Below are 17,727 nucleotides of genomic sequence, written 5' to 3'. Positions count from 1 at the left end.
CAATGGTGCTCTTGCACACACTCCTGCAATGCCTGAGTCATGGTTCTAAAACCGAAATCTTTAGTTTTGGATGTGCCCTGGTAACATCCCAGATATAAACCTAATTGAAAATCTTTGGTCAATTTTGAAAGACTGGCTTGACAGTCTGCCTTCTGCTCCTCTAAATTAGAAAGAGTTGGATAAAATTCCAAAGAGAGAGTGGAACAACTTTCTCTGGAGACTCTTCAAAATCTGATTAATTTTATGCTTGTTCGTGCAGTTGCTTTATTTTGTAGCAAAGGTTCTAAGATTGTAAGCTAAATTGATATATACCATTTATTTTGAATCAAAGTGTATAAATATATTTACGCGTATAGACAGGATAGATCTAGTATCCTGTCCTTAGAGGAGTAAACTTCCTAATTCTTTGCAAAAAAATAAAAACTTCTATTCTCATTCCACACTAGTTTAGTTTATTCTTTTTTAAATCCATTTGATCAAGTCTTCTTAACACTTTTTTTTTGAAAATTTGTCAATAGCATTTAATAACTAGATATAAAAAAAACACAATCCATCCAACATGACGTTATTTTTAATGTTTATTAAGAAATGTGTGACGTCCATGAAATGCTCTATACAACTATCTGGTAGGTACCAGTTATTATGTAGATTTTTTCTAATGTCTACTTGTTGTTGAAAAGTTAAACTATTATTGCGTCAATATACTTCATAAATTCTCTTCCAACAACAAGGTACATTTTCTTGAGCATTTATTCTAAATCAAGTAAAATTAGTATGTTTTTGTATACATTGAATAAAAAATAGATGATCACAATTAATTGGACAGCAACAATTAAACTTCTGGAAAAAAAATAAAAAATTATTAAATAATATTTTAATTCCATTAACAATACATCCAGGTCACATAATGCCATGTTTAAATTATACATATATTTTAACTCTTTTGAATGTGAAATTCGTTTATATGATAAGTACTTTTCTACTTCCTTTGTACATGGATTGTTAATGTAACAGTAGAGATTGAAATCCAGTAGAATCGTTAATTCTCCTAGTAGATATCATGATTGTAATCTGTCCTAGGACAGATTACGATCATGATCTCTACTAGGAGAATCAATAATTTTACTAATGGAGATTACAATCCTATTCTCTTCCAGGAAAATTTTAGATCTTACAGAGGGGATAGTAATATTGAATATTTAAAGAGGTTACATGTTTTCGAAAATATGACACCAAGTCATACTCTCTAATTTACCTATTATATAATCATAGTTAATAGTAAATCGTTTAGGTTAAGAATTTTTACATGTATATATTTTTTTATCTTTAAGATACTGTGTTGTAGCTGTATATTTCTTCTAGTAGTCCTTGACTAGTGTTTTATCGTTGCGAACAATTCGTTCTTTTGAACGACTCTTTTTAGTGAACGTACTGAGTTGCATAAATGATTCGTTTGTTTATACCGTAAGTTTCCCATATATACAATATATCACTCAACCTCAATCAAATATTTCTATCCACTTTGACAATTTGTTCACTTCAAAAACACGCAATTTCTTTAAATATTCATTGCTACTATCTCCCTCACTAAAATGAAATTTGTCCTAGGAAAGAATAGGCTTGTAATCTCTACTAGTAGAATTATTGATTCTCCTAGAAGATATTTGTCCTAGGACAAATTACATTACGTAATACGTAAACAATAACTATAAGCAAATTGATCGGGCCCCTAACTCCCTTCTCCAGGATCACTTACTCTCCCCTGCTTAAGATCAGCTCTGGATTGAATTCTGCAAATTACAACAATCATCATCATTCATAGAATTATACTGGGACTCGTAACAGATTTCTAGAAAATATCATTCATCTCCTTCATCTAATCACAACAGTTCAAACTTCAATACGTAGGTTCCAAAGCATTTTGAAGGAATCTTGAAATACTACTACTATGTTCTGTTGCGAAGAATCATTGACATGAACATGCAGTTCATTTCTTTATCAAGATGCCATAGAGAGAATTGTACTAGAGTAGTATAACAAAATCAAGACGGGGACCTCTTCCATGAAAGTCTGCATGCATTCCAGAATATGATATATAATATTAAATATATCTAAATATTTCATTAAATTATCACAATCATGGATTGTGCTGCTCTCACTTCGACCCTTCACTTGTGCTTCCCTCGCAGTGTTTTGGGGGAAACAACAATTTTATAACACAGTTAATTGTGATATATTTAACCTTTACTTCTATTAAAAGAAGCTGAATTAAATTTATAATGTAAATAAATTTCTTTAATATATACATTAAAAAAATATGGTGTATCATAGATTACTACATTACGGTATTCATTTGCATCAAACTGCATTTAATCCAAATATGTAATAAGGAATGCAAGTTAACTTTAGTTCGGCTCAGTTCAATATTCCTTATATCCTAAAACTAGGCCAGGATGTATTTTTGGATATAAAATGGGATTTATGATGCTTTTTTGATCATCTTATCACCTATGAAACATGATTGAAGCGTTCCCAACTCGTGCCAATTAAAGTTACTTCATGATTGTCAAACCACTTGACTGCTGCTATATTATTTGTATATTTTAGCTCGATTTTACCTCGACTCATATCTTGAGCTTTCTTCATAGTTACTTGTTTTTCCTATCTTTTCTTCTTACAGCTCCGATACAATATAATCTATTTTCGTGTAATTTATTAACAAATTGGAGAGAACTGAAGAAATTATCTAAAAATAGTGTACAGTAGGAATTATGGAGCTTCTGAGACAGTCCAAGCACAAGACTTTCTCCAAGACCATATTCATTATTTTCTTTCTTCTCAAGGTAAAAAATAACCCTGAGATATTTCTTTATGCTGCAGCACCTATACATACCACCATTTGAATACCCAATTTATGGGTTTACTCTTCATATACATATTTCTTGCAGGACATTTTTGATTTGAATTTAGTCATTTGTACATCAATTGACTGTTCTGGAGTATCAAAGATGGCAGATTGAAATACTTCACTTAAATAGTCAATCATTGTTCTTATTTTGTAAGGGTTGTCCGATTTATTTGCTTCTATTTTATTCACGAAGTGAAGGTTTTGAAGAAGTGACATAAATCTTGTTCTGGTCGTGAGACACCTATGCCCCTTATAGTACCAAAAGGATACAAGGTTCTATTACTAAAATATTTTAGTTGCTAATCAAAATTAGAATTATTCTAAACACGGCGTTTTGTAAAACTCTGCAGTGGTTGAACCCGTGCTATGGTGAGCCCACCGGTATACATATTACTAAAAGATATAAATGATGTTATGTTGAAATTTAATAGTTTATAATATATTTATTTCCTATGTTTTCATGAATATACTCAGATTCAAAATAATTCAACTAACCGTAATTGATGTTATTAACAGATCATTGTAGCAGCACTTTGGAAATGTTATTGAAAGTTCTAAGTCTTTTTGAAATGACTGAGAAATGATAATTTTGAAGGTCAAATAACTACCTACTGAATATCAACTTAGAAAAGTCATTTATAGAATATGTCTTTTTGATCAGAAAAATTTCTTATCCAATAGCATTGTGAAAATTGTTATTAACAAATGTGTAAATAAAAAAAACACACTCTATAATAAACATCACACGTAATATAAAGACTAAAATTATGTTGCAAATCTATTAGCCAATCAAAAGGTAGCACAATATGTTTTTATGCACAATATTTTGCTAATTCTTCTTTAAGTTAGGATTTTTTGTCCCCATAACATCTATTTTTATCATTTTTTGCACATAATAAGAATATAAACATACATATTCTAAACTTTTAATCAGAATCGATTATATTTTTTTCTGCATTTGTCACATATCTAATTTATTAACATTCAAGCTACTAAATGAACAATACAATGTAAAAAACTTAACATGTAAAGAGCAAGAATACAATTGCACTCTTAAATATATTTGTAATATGCCTAGGTTAAAATAAATCTTTATATTTAATATATATTTGTTCCCTTACAAAAAAAAAAAAGAAAAAAAAAAGAGTAGCATGAGAAATAGGTACATTTTTGAAAGATACAATTGAAATATGTTTTAAACACAAATGTTAATTGGCAGACTTATTTAGTACGCTCTAAATTACCTTTCGCCTGAGTAATGTATTTATTTTTATGTTGAATGCATACAAGTTTAAATCCTTCGACAAGATTTTATTTGTATATATACATTTTTATTATATAAGATAGTAAATATGCATATATAATTTGTTTATGGATGAAATGTTATTATGAAGTTTTTTAATGGCTCATTTTATTTATGGTTTATTTTAAAGGAAACCTAAATAGGTGTATACTTTTCTTTATATGGGCTTGTAAAAAAAGAGTTTTAAATGTAAAAAGTATTTTCCAAAGTTTTTGAAAGCTGTTTAATATACCTTGGTGGCTATATTTAACGATTATGAGTGGTTAAAAAAAATTATTTGGTTTTTTTCGAAGAAAAAGATACATTTTGTATAGTTTTCTTTTTTTTTTATTATCTCAAAAAAAATAAAAAATGTTTGAGCTGCAATAAGCTGACGACCACTCAAAATTATAATATTACATTGAAGAGTATACACTGGTGATTTAAATTTATAATTGATAGGAACTTTTTTGTTAATTGGCCAATTTTGATACATTCAACAAAAAAAATCCTTTTTTACATTGATTAAAAAAAGTGTTTATTTTTATAAATGTATGTATATTGTATGGCTAAAAAAATGGGCTCCTTGTTCATGCTCAACCACTGGCAGTTAAAGTCTTGCTTCAGTACGCTTATATTTTGATGACGTCATCTACAGGCCTGGACTGGACAAAAACCATAGTCCAGCCATTTTTATGAGAACAATCAAAGTAAACCTTTTATTCATACATTTTTGTCAATATGAAGAATAACAATAGCATATGAGAGTTAAAACTATTTGCTTAATAGACTTATAGTTCCATCACACCGGCAATGAGTTTTTCCAACTATTGCGGAAAAATGTCCTAAATACTTTTTATTCGGCTCCGAAATCAAGGACATATGTTTTCTTTTTCTTCTTTTGGTATTAATTATCAGCTAATTTTACATTATTAGATTAATCATCTCGTTTTGAATCAAAATATATGCCTGTTACTGTTGGGGTTTTAGTAGTCTATTAAACAGTTTAGAAAGTCGCTCTATCTAGCACTAGGTACTGGACAAGGGAATCATATAGTAATTAGTCGTCATTATTATTCGATCGTTGCAAGCAAAGCATGGCAAAGTCGGTAGGATTTTGAAGACATGGTTAACGGAAAGATTCAAGAATGCTTACTAAGGATTAAATAGAAGAATAAAGTGAAGATTTGATAGGGAGTCTCGAAATGTTAGAAGGAAATCTGACACCGTGAAATGGTGGAATGCATGTTTAAAGCATTTAATTGCAAAAGTTCTGACAAAATAGAAGAAGAAAGTGGCACAAAAATAAATCAAGAAATTAGAATACTTATAAAATATCTACGTCAGCTTGAAGAAAACAAAGAATATAAAGACTTTTTGGGAGAATTATGTGTTAGCCCTTGGATTTGGCTTATCAGAATGAAACAAAGAAAAAGGCAGTTTTTGAGTAATTGTGTTGTCCGGAAATGCTGGATAAGATAGAGCATGCGATGTCAATCGAAAGGGATGAAGAAAATTCTTAAAAGAAATCATGGATCTTATTGAAAACTACATTAAGAAACAAATTAATTTGGCATTGGAATGGGTCAAGTTAATGGGGAAGAAGAAGAGTGAAGGTGAGTGCATTGAGCCATTTTACACAGCTTTATGGTGCCAAGCAAAAAATGCTAGATTAAGGGAGATCTCATTTGAAGACTGGATATCAAAACTAATTATAATTGGAATAAATTGGGAAGAAACGCAAAAAATAATTTTGTCTAAATCACACGAGTTGTCAAAGATGTTCTTATTGTGGAAGAAATTATAATGGAAATGGAGAAAAATGTCCTGCATATGGGGAAAAATGTAATCAGTGTCAAAAAATAAGTCATTTTATATTAATATGTAAATCAAAGAGAGTATTTTTCAAATCTAATACATTAAAAATGAGCGGTGTGAAGAAGAAAGTATATGATAGAATGGTATCTCTGGAAGCAACGTACAAACAAAGAAAAAAAAAGGATAAGAAAAGTGTCGGATACTGGTGCTGAAATAACGCTTGCCGGCATTGATAATTTGAAGAGTATGGGATTATGTTCCAAAATGCTAGAGAAGGACAATTATCAAGCGTCGATGGGTCGATGTTGAGAATTATGGGGGAAACACAACAAATATTTGTGCTACATAATATGCGAGTAGAAGAAACTGTTATAATTTGTAAGAATGTGACTGAACTATATTTGTCAAAAAGAGTATGTATTTCCCTAATCAGATTCGAATAGCAACATTAAAAAATGAAATGAATGAAGATGTGGAGCAAATTAAAAAGTCACTGATATGGGAATTCGATAGTATTTTTTATAATGTGCAAAAGTTAGAACCAATTAAAATATTGTTAAAGGATGGTTATATACCTCATGTAATTCATTCTGCAAGACCCATACCATTTGCCTATAGAGGTGATGTAAAGAAAGCAATTGATCAGATGGAGAAAATGGGAGTAATTAGTAAAGTTGGGGATATGGCTCTGATTGGTGCCACCCATTAGTAGTAGTTCCAAAATTAAATGGGAAAGTCTGACTTTGCGTTGATTAAAAAAAAAAAATGATTAAATTTATGAACCAACTCATCTAATGAACAAGTTCTCTGCTCTTGGTCAGTGGTAATCCTAGTTGCAAAGTCACTCATGAATTTTACGCCTCTTTCAGCAAAATCATTGGTCACTTTTAATGACTTAACAAACTCCCATGCTGCTCTATAGTTTTCATTATTTTCCCGGGTATCAACCGATTTAATAAGCCAGTCACTTTACAATCAGAGAGTGTCAAAAAGAAATTATGACTCAGGTCCTACCGAGTCTGTGAGAGATGTACATTGAGTGATGACTTGAAAAACTTGTTTGCCTTTCGAAGCTCTATGAATTTTACAAGATTAAAATGACTATATATATGGAGTGGGACATAGCAGGATATATGAATCTTGTTCATATCTGTCATAAAATTAGAAGCATCAAGTCTTGATTCAATTATATTATTTAAATAAAGTTACGGCTTTTCTTATGCCTTTGAAATTGAAATTTTCTAGAGACTTGGATCCCAAAACCACAAAAGCCACATGACAAAATTCTAGAAGCCTTGAAATAAATTTAGGCTTTTTCTCATTCATTATTGGTTAAAAAGGAATTTAAAGTAATATTTTTATAATTCAATTATATAATGAAATTTAATATTAAAAAATGAAATAATATTTATTCTTTTTACAGACATAATAATATTTTATTTAAAAAAAGTATTAAAATTATAAGTAAAATTAGTTTTAGAAGTATATTTTATGAAAATAGATTTATTTATTTATTTTGTCTTACATTAAGGATTATTACAGACTATAAAATAGGTATCACAAGATTTTATTTTTAAATTGCAAATCATTTGTATATATTTTTTAATCAAACTTCAGTAATATCTATCCCAATTACACATTTAAACGCTTTGTTTTGTATTTCTTTGGATTTTTATGATGACGTTCTACATAAAATTGAATTGGATTCAAGACTATATCAATCTTGTAATTATAAAGCTAATTATATGAATTCAATATTTGGAAGATATAACAATTTAATTTGAAGCATAAATATCGTCAATTCCTTCTGTGTTATTACATAATTACTGAAAACCAAACAAAAATAATATTTTTACCGTACAAAAATTGAGTTGTAAACCCCGAACACAAGAATAATGTACCTTATACCTTATAAAACTATGTTGTAGACTAGCTATTAAAAATGTGTCTCGCTCTCTAAATCAAAATCCCCGAATGGAAATGCAAAAAAAAAACATCATAAAATAAACTAATCTGGCCAAAAAATAAGTCACAAGCTCATTTCCTTCATACGAAATATTGGAGGAGTTCGGAAGGCCCATGATACAAATAATGTGAATATAATTAAGTAAAATAGTCATCAATAGCTCACCCTCCCTCAATGATAATTAATCATTGCTATTTAACTTTAAATAAATATAGTAACTAATGAGTTGTAAAAACTATGTTCATAAGAATTTTTTACTGTTGAGCTAAAGTTATATGAGTTATGAGTCGATTAGTTAAGAGAAAAAAGTTGTCTAAATACTCATGACTATGAATCAAAGAAAAAAATATAAGTTGGCAGCTATGATGGACAATATATCTACTGACAGAGATTATTAGGGATGAAAATCGGATTTATTTTTTTACCTCGTCCGTTATTATTATTTTTTATTTTATTTTGGAGTTGGCAAACTAAAGGGTGATTTTTTTTTCCTAAGTCTTTCATTATCATTTAATTTCTGAGGAAATTTTACTAAATCAAATTATATTCCAAACCAGATTGTACATTTGTTTGTGTAATAAAAAAAGACCTTGAGAATTTTTTTAAGAGTTATAGTTGTAAGTCGTTGTTGAACTCAGAGTAGAATTGAGGATCGACATTGGAGTAATTTCTGCTTATGTCATTATTATACCAAATTGATTTTTGTTTTTTAACATGCCCTTAATTCTCCTGATTTGCATAATTGGAGATCTCTCTTAAAACTATAGTGCTCCTTGTTTACTAATAAGTTTGAATCTTCAAACTAGGCAGAGATATTTAGTAACACCACTAATGTCTTGCAGGTTACAAACTTATATTTTTTTGATATAAGCTCACAAACCTTTCGTCAATTTTCGCATCAAAATAAATGATGCCTCCACCCCCCACTTTCTACTTACATAATTAATTGAAACTTGCAACTTGCAGTAATTATAATTTTAATTTATTTGCTTATTAATTTATTAAAGATGATAACTATTTGGCCTTAGAAATAATTAAAGAATATAACCTTTTTTTCTAGAAGGCAATAAAACATGTATTATAAAAGAAAGAAATTTTATTTTTGTATGATAATGATAATACAAGAATAAAACTTCTGATGTTCTGTAATAGCCATTTAAAATTTGGAAACAAATCCACCGATTTAAGTGCTGAAAATCATTGTAAATCCTTGTTTCTCATTGAAATCAAAAGCATTAACAGATTTAAAGTTATAGTTATAGTATGTATCAGTAAAGAAGTATTGATCATTTGATGTGTGGACCGTCAATTTTTAAAAAAAGTTAGAGTAATTTTCTGAAAAAAGATTTTGGATTGTCAAAAAATATTTTTTTTTTACTGGCTAGTTTTGGGTGGAAAATCACTTTTATGTCCTTTTGAAAGCAAAATGGATGTATGAATTTTAGCTTTACCAATGCTACTTTAATTGTAAAAATGTTCTTCTATTTATAACAGTAGTTCATTTTATCCTTTCGATCCCCCCCAATAAAAAAAAGAAAAAAACTATAAAACAGGAAGAAACAAGGTTCTTGATTAATTATTTACATAAATCTTGCCCCTGCCTTCTTCTATCACTCATTTTTTCTTGACAAAAAATATAAACCTACTTATGACCCCAGATTAATCGGGATTTGGTTGCATCAAGTTAACTTAGACATGAAAAATAGAACATGCCCTTTAGATCGAATAGATCTACATTTCCTAGGTATTATTGCCTTCACCTTTACACCGTCTTCTTGATGTTATAAATAGTAACTCTAGTGATACAGAAGCGGCTGGCAACTTCAACAGTTCATTCTCTAGCTAAAATACGAGCAAACACTCCTTCCTGCAGTTCTGCCATTTTCAAATTGTTGTTCCACTGTTTATTTTTTGGGACCATTTTATTTATTAAAAATATGTCAAAATAGTTTAGTATAAATTAAATTTAATCTCTTAACCTCCTATAGGGCCATAACTTAAAATTTAGAAAAGTATTCAAAGACTGATGACGCACCCAGTAGGTTTTATTTTCTTTATCTACTTCTCTTTTTCTTGTCTGTTTTATGTAGATATTTATACATGAAATCATAATAAAAAAAATAAATTTGAACATATTTCATATTAGAGCGAGTTATTTGCTATAATAGAAGTTTTAGTAGGAACCAAAAATGCAAAATAAAAAAAAATCTTGGATCCGCTATATTCATTTGAACATAATACATATGTAAATATGTTTATTCCTATTTTATGATAAATGTCTGTTGTATATATACGTATAAGATTAAGAAGAACCAACTCAATTGGAAAATTCTTAAAGTTTTTTTAATATCATAATAATGTAAACCAATGCTTTAATGAGCCAAACAACTGCAGTTGCTCCTACCAATATTAAAGAAAGATATGTAATAAAAGGCTCCATTTATATAGTTTTAACCATAAAATGTTCGAATTAAAGTATTATTATTCCATGGATGGACAGGGTTCACTCTAAGGTTTGTTACTTACTACAAAAAAGTGTCCTTCAAGAAGATCTTAGGAGACCAGTTTCAAAATTTTGGGATGTAATAAGATTTCAAGATGAGATATTAAGTAATAAATATTTTAAAACTTAATTTATTTGTTATATCAGAGATCTAGTAAAAATCAATAATTATATTTATGTCTTTAGTATTGTGTATCTCGCTTGGTATAAAATGGATTGGTTTGTGCTAGATGGTGCTAGGTGGTGCTAGAAAGATAAGATTTTGTACAAGAAAAACTTCTTAGACGGCTCTGCCATTGTTTGAATCAAGAATGTTTGGGTGCGCGTCAAAGATGGACACCAGCAAAGAGAAACGATGCCTTACTTTATAGTTTGTATTCGATAAAGGCGAAAATACTAACCATGCTGTTGGAAATGTTTACCTGAAAATTGCCTTGAATTTGTACTTTTTGTTTTATCCGATCCAACATTGATTATGGCTTGGATACGGACCGGAAGAAGGAGCAGGCATTGTCGAGGTAGTTACATGGCATGTTGGTCATTGTCTCCTTGATGGAGGCAATAAGATAGTCCTTGATGGATGGCATGATAAGTTTGATTTGTTTCTTATTCAATGTACAAAATTAATCTATTGGATTATATTTCCTTCCCAATGAAGTAATAAAGCACTCACTCAACCCCTGATACTGTAATTGCCAATCACGGTTTCGTCGATAAAGTTCACATAATATTGATGCCAACGATGAGCCACGTTTGGAAGGTCAATTGTAGAGAATATGGTAAAAATAATGTCCGACCACCACGGAAACACTCTTTTGATTACTAAGGAGATAAATATGAATTAAAAAAACAAAACAAAAAAAACTTTAAAATAATAGATTATTTTACTACAATTAATATTATTTTAAGACAATATGATTTTAGTTATCGTCTGGAATTTTAATAGTAAGGGTGGTATAGTGATCACTTGTAACCAAAAGAATCCCTCTTTTGACGGGTTTGAATGGTTTAGTTTTTCTGCACTAAGATGATTATTGCTTATAATTTTTCCCCAGTACTCATTTCCACTGTCGAACATCCAAAAAATTAATCGAGTTATATTCAAGCTGATCTTGAAAAATTTCCTCACAATAATTGGAGCTTGATAATGACTACTAAAATTGATGACTGAGATAAATAGTTTGATATGTTCTTTATAAGGAGAGTTTAAGTAGCATAAATAGTATCTCAACTACGGAAATTTGTTGGATAAAATAAATATGAAACACAAATATTTCTGCAAAAAAATGATATTTTGAAAATAATTATCCCCAATTTGAAAAAGTTCATAACTTTTATATCGGTGTTTGTGTTTTTTTTTTTTTTCAAATTTATATAAATTTACCTGTCATTTCTATCATTGTTTTTTTATTTTATAATATTTGTGTGCTTTTTAGTCAGCTTGTCTCTTTTTTCTAGAAAAAGTAATTTTAAATATAAATGCTTACATATACATATATGTATATGATGCAATTTGCTTGATTAATGCAGGAAAAAAATAAGTTTTGTCCATAAATACATCAAAGATTCCAAATGAGTCCATATTTTTTTATTATATTCTTTCAAGTTTTGTAGTAGATACTTCCTTGGGCATTATTTTTTGTAAATGAACATTGTGTATAATTTTCACAAGATTTTTTTTTAAAAGATTTAACTTACTGCAATATGTATACAACTTTTCATTTAATAAATGATATAAAGTAAGCTTTTATCAATTGATGATTGCAGCAAATTTTCCAAGTTTCCAAAGGAGGGGAAAGTATTTTAACTAGTGCACAGAATAAAAATAGTAATATACAATATTTCCAGATTATAATTGTTATTTTACTTATAATATCTACAGAAATTTTGTACACACGGGTGAGGTAGTGAAATAGACAAAATAATTATAAGAAAATGAAATAGATTAGATATCATACACTACAGCAACAAGAAACGGCGGTTGTGCTTTTTGGAAAAAGGGTCAATAAGTTCATTACTATCAAAATTTTTGGACATTTTTTACTCTATAATAAGGACATCAAGATCACTGAGTTTCGCATCCTACCTCAGAAATTTATTGGTTGTGTTTGTAATGTATTATCTTATATATTTGTTAAGGCTTGAGTATCAAATCCTGTAATGCATACAGTATTACTTTATTTGGTCAGTATACAATGTGGGATCCAAAACTTTTAGTAGAATTAAATAATTTTTATTGTTTTTAATTTCAAGGTTTCATTGCGCAACCACAAAAAAGCTTAAACAACAGTAAACAGCCTTTATTTTTATCTAATGTCTCCATGTGTAAAAATGTCGGAGCAACAAAAAAAGACATAGGTTCTGCAATCTCCTCTGTGCCGGTGTCAGAGCCAAGAAAGTAGCATAGATCGTTGGTATTTTTATCCAGACTGCCTACAACTGAAGAACCAACTTCTGCAGCAACAGTATGGCGGACGTCTAACTTTGTAGTATAGTGTCTGGGGCAATAATTGCTGCTCCACCTCTTTTCCCAATTTGGACTCGCTCTGAGCTGCCATGATAACGGAGCGGTACATCATGAACACAGCCTTCATCTTCAAGTGCTGCCAATCTGTTTGTCGGTGTATTAAGATTGTTATTTCTTTTGCCAAGCTACCGCAATTTTTGGGTTCCCACTCACTACAGTGTTCAAAAGGTTGGCTAGGTATATATTTAGGGGGCATGAACTCACCTATGCCTTCATACAAATATAAATAGAGTTGCGAGAATAATTATGAAATTTGTTCATAAGAAAACATATTTGATAACTTAGTAGAGAGTTATGTCAAGATTTGACAAAATATAGCTTCATATTATTTTCAAAATGAATATCACGATGTACAATTTTAATAATTATCATGTTTGTTGTTTGGTATATATTTTTATTTTGTTAAATGATGCTTACAAATACTTCAATACATTTTTATTTTGCTGCATTTTTTTCTGCTTTCTATTTTACATAGGATTAAAGTTCTGATTCCAATATGTAACTACACTCTATTCAAAAAACAAACTAACTTACATTTTATGAGTCTTTTTTATAAGTTTATTACTACTTTTATGAAGTCGTGAGATTATTTTTTGATTAGGATTGTATTAATTTGCAATCATAGCTTTTGTGATTGAGAAGGGCATAAATATAATTTCACATTCAAATATTCAGCAAGGTTGAACACATATCTTTTTTAATTCAATTGAACCAATTTGTATCTAAGTACAGCGTTCGTTATTGTCATTAGTCTTCTATTAGTGGCTTTCAAGTTATAACGCAAGTACTTCCATGTGGTGTTTAGGACAATTAAAATGGGTATTTGAGTAACATAAAACTTTGTTTGCTACATATAGTGATCAGTGAACAAATGGTATATTTTTTTACTATTACATTGTGTACCTGTGAATTCATAATCTAAAATAGTAGTTGGAATATTTAAAAGGGAGATAGAAAAGGAGTGAAATATATCTAAATTTGTCTTGATTGATAATAATTAATATATGCATAAATAATCTATTTTTTAAATTTTATAAATTTAAATATTTTTACTCCAGGTAGAGATGGATAAATCAAACATCTATAAGAAATAGTTTTTGAAATCCAGATAATTAATTCCAGAATTAGATAATATCTCAAAAACCAATACAGCAACACCCCAAAAAAAAAAAAAAAGAATTAAAAATATAAAGCGATCATAAAAAGATTTTTGAATGAATGTCAATACAATTATGTTGCAAGAAGTGGACCATCAACATTGAATGACGGAGAAGTTTAGAGCCAGACGAATAAATGATTGAGCATTTTTTATTGGCAAAAAAGGAAAATTTTAATCTAGTTGATTTGGTTTTGGTCAATACAACAAGACTAAGACATTAAATTGTCGAAACAAAACAAGGCTCATACCTTTAAAAAAATATTTTGAACACTAAAACCGATCTCAAGAACCACAGGCCTAGTTGTAGAACGTTAAGTAGATTCAAAAATAGTAAAATATACTATAATTAGAATAATTAGTTATTAGGGAGCAACGTAGCTCAGTGGATGGACAATGTACTCTAAATTTACAGAGGCCTTTAAACTCGTTCACTCATAGGGAAGGATATTTATTATGTTCAGGGTGTGAAATGAAATCGACGCATTTTTCAAAATATTTAAATTGTCACTGAGACCACATTTTTCTGCAGATTTACCTGAAAATTGCCTTGAATTTGTACTTTTTGTTTTATCCGATCCAACATCGATTATGGCTTGGATACGGACCGGAAGAAGGAGCAGGCATTGTCGAGGTAGTTACATGGCATGTCGGTCATTGTCTCCTTGATGGAGGCAATAAGAGAGTCCTTGATGGATGGCATGATAAGTTTGATTTGTTTCTTATTCAATGTACAAAATTAATCTATTGGATTATATTTCCTTCCCAATGAAGTAATAAAGCACTCACTCAACCCCTGTCTGAGACATTAGAAGGTTCTGAGTCTTGTTGCTAGTTTGGGATGGCAGCCACACTTGAGACATCCTAATATGATATTTTCATACTGTTGGGGGCAAAAATTATTGTCACGGCGCAACACTGTTCATCCTTTGTTAATAGAATCTTCTTTATATTTAAAGTAGCTGTCACCATGATGCCCAAAACTTAACTAAAGTTTGTTGATAATCCAACATATCTGCCGGCAAAGAAAAAAGCACACAGCTGCATCATAACAAATCGCTGGCGCAAATTCGAGTTTGGTATACTGACTGCAATTTCCAAGGTCAAATGGATTAATTTTACTACTAAAATGTCTACTTAAAACTAATCGTTGCTATTTGACCAATAAGAAAAAAATAATGGATATTCCATGTATTTCTATTTCTTGGATAATTTATTTTGAAATATATTGAGACGCAATATGTGTATAGGTATAATGGATTTATTTAATTTACCTACCATCAAAACTTGTTTATCTCAAGGGTATAGACGTCGGGTTTAATCTTAAGTAATTATATCAACATACTAATAACCTATTATTTAAATGCTGTGTACGATTTAGATCAAAATGTAGTTTTTACAAGCAAATTGTTTAAGTAGGATAATAATTGTTACGTCTCATAACGTCTAATATAATTACATTATAAAAGTCATACAAATCACAAACTTTTAATTGATGCTTTCATTTCATTTTGATATATTGAAATTACTAATTACTACATATTTACAAGTACTATAAATTAATAATTTCCCTTTGAATACTTTTCAATTAGTAATTATCACTTAATCAAAAAAGTCAAAATATTGGAACAAATCGTTTTATTTTTGAAATATTAACCTGAACTTTAAACAAAAGTTATTTCCAATATTTAACATTTATTCTCTGTAAAAATGTTCTAAATGAATATAGAACTAAAAAATATGTGTACTTTATAAGTTGATATGTCTATGCCAAAAGAGTTTAAAGAACATACTTTTTTGATACAATGTTATACAGTTCTTTTTTTTTTTAATTTTGTCGATGTCATCCTATTTTTTCTCCAAAAGGGAAGTGTCGTTCATAGAAATTCATTTTATTTTAAATTTTTTAGCTTTCTTAAGACGGTATTATCCAACAAACCTGTAGTTACTTTTTTTTAAAGTACAATTAAGTCAAATTGACTTTTTGAGAAATACATTTTATTGTACAGCATATAATCTGTAGTGAGTACTTTTTATGTTCTACCTCAAAAATAGATCCTTCTTATTCAAAAAAGGGTAATATCATATGTATGTTTACCGCGTATAGCGTGCACCGATCTAAAAACTCCCTTTTTATAATATTATAATTTTCAAATTAACCAAAAAAAGAAAGAAAGTTATTTACTATAAAATATCAGTTAATTTGTCTATTCTTCTTAATATTTTAAGTGACATTTTTAAAACTTTTTTTATTACTTGAAAAGGACCTATCGATTTTATATTAATTGAATTTTTTTTGTATCAAACCATCTTTTTTAATTTAACCTTCCCTTAGTGAACATATTTTTACGTATTTAGTGATATAGGGTTAAACGTTGCCCTTAATATTAAGCTAATTTTATTAGTTGGTACACAGTCGACATATACTCAAAATTAACTTAATTAATTTTTTAATATTTTATCAACTATTTCACTCATTTTCCAGTCAAAAATATTAGTTAAATTTAAGACAAGGAATAAATTATATTACTTTTCAGCCTAGAATATTCCTTGCATTGTTGTTCTTTATTCATCATAGCCAAATGCAATTTGAGTGACCCAGAATACTCTTTCTCTGCTCCACACTCCTCAAACATAAAGAAAGAGGGTTGATGGTGATTCCTGAGATCCCCATTCAGGGTAAATTGGGATTTGAACAATTCGCCACACTCAAAGGGGCATATTAAGCACCCTAAGTGAGGGATGAATCCCTGAATATCAACAAAGATGCATAGTTGAGATCTATTTATAGTTTTTGGTCTGGATTCTTTGTTTTCTCATACTGAGGTTATCACAATGTCAATGGATAAGGCATGGACTAGACCTGGCAGAATCACCAAAAACTCACTCACAAGATAATCAAAGTAGCATATTTTACAATAAAGAATCCTTAAAAAGGGTTTCATCTCAATGAAAGATGTACCCTTTGGAAGACTAATGCATGCAAATAGGCATATCTCTTCGTTGAGTTGCATGGTCCAAGATCAGCTTTTGAAAAAGTATTCTGTGAGACATCAAAACAACGGAGTAACAAGGAATACTTTGAATTCGTGAAGACTCCGAGTGATCGAGCAGGATGACATCCCAGGAACTGTACCTTCGGCCAAATTGTTCTTGGAGACCTCTCCACAGGGAATTCAATCAGTTATATAGTGGGGTGGATTTTAATAAAATTGCCAAGAGTAAAGAATCTGATAAAGAATTAAGCATACTTTTATCATCCAAAGATAGTTTCCTCCTTTTCAGAAGTTATTGTGCCTCAGAAGTGAAGTAACTATTATTTACTATATATCTAAGGGATCTCCATGTTCATTAGTTCTTAAATCCTTATGAACGATTATTTTCATTTATCTTCATGGACTTTCACGTTCTGGATCATATCCGTCAATTAAACTTATAACTGATCATTATGTGTGGCCTGCAATGAAGAAGGACAATAGGAAATGAGTAAAAGAATGCACACAATGCAAAAAATTGAAAATCTCTAGGCACATTAAGTCATTCATTGCTCAATTTCAACAAACTGAT

This window comes from Lepeophtheirus salmonis, chromosome 4 (genome assembly GCF_016086655.4).
Source record: "Lepeophtheirus salmonis chromosome 4, UVic_Lsal_1.4, whole genome shotgun sequence".
Classification (NCBI taxonomy): Eukaryota; Metazoa; Arthropoda; class Copepoda; order Siphonostomatoida; family Caligidae; genus Lepeophtheirus; species Lepeophtheirus salmonis.
The sequence above is the reverse complement of the archived record's forward strand: the minus strand, read 5'-3'. Positions refer to the sequence as shown.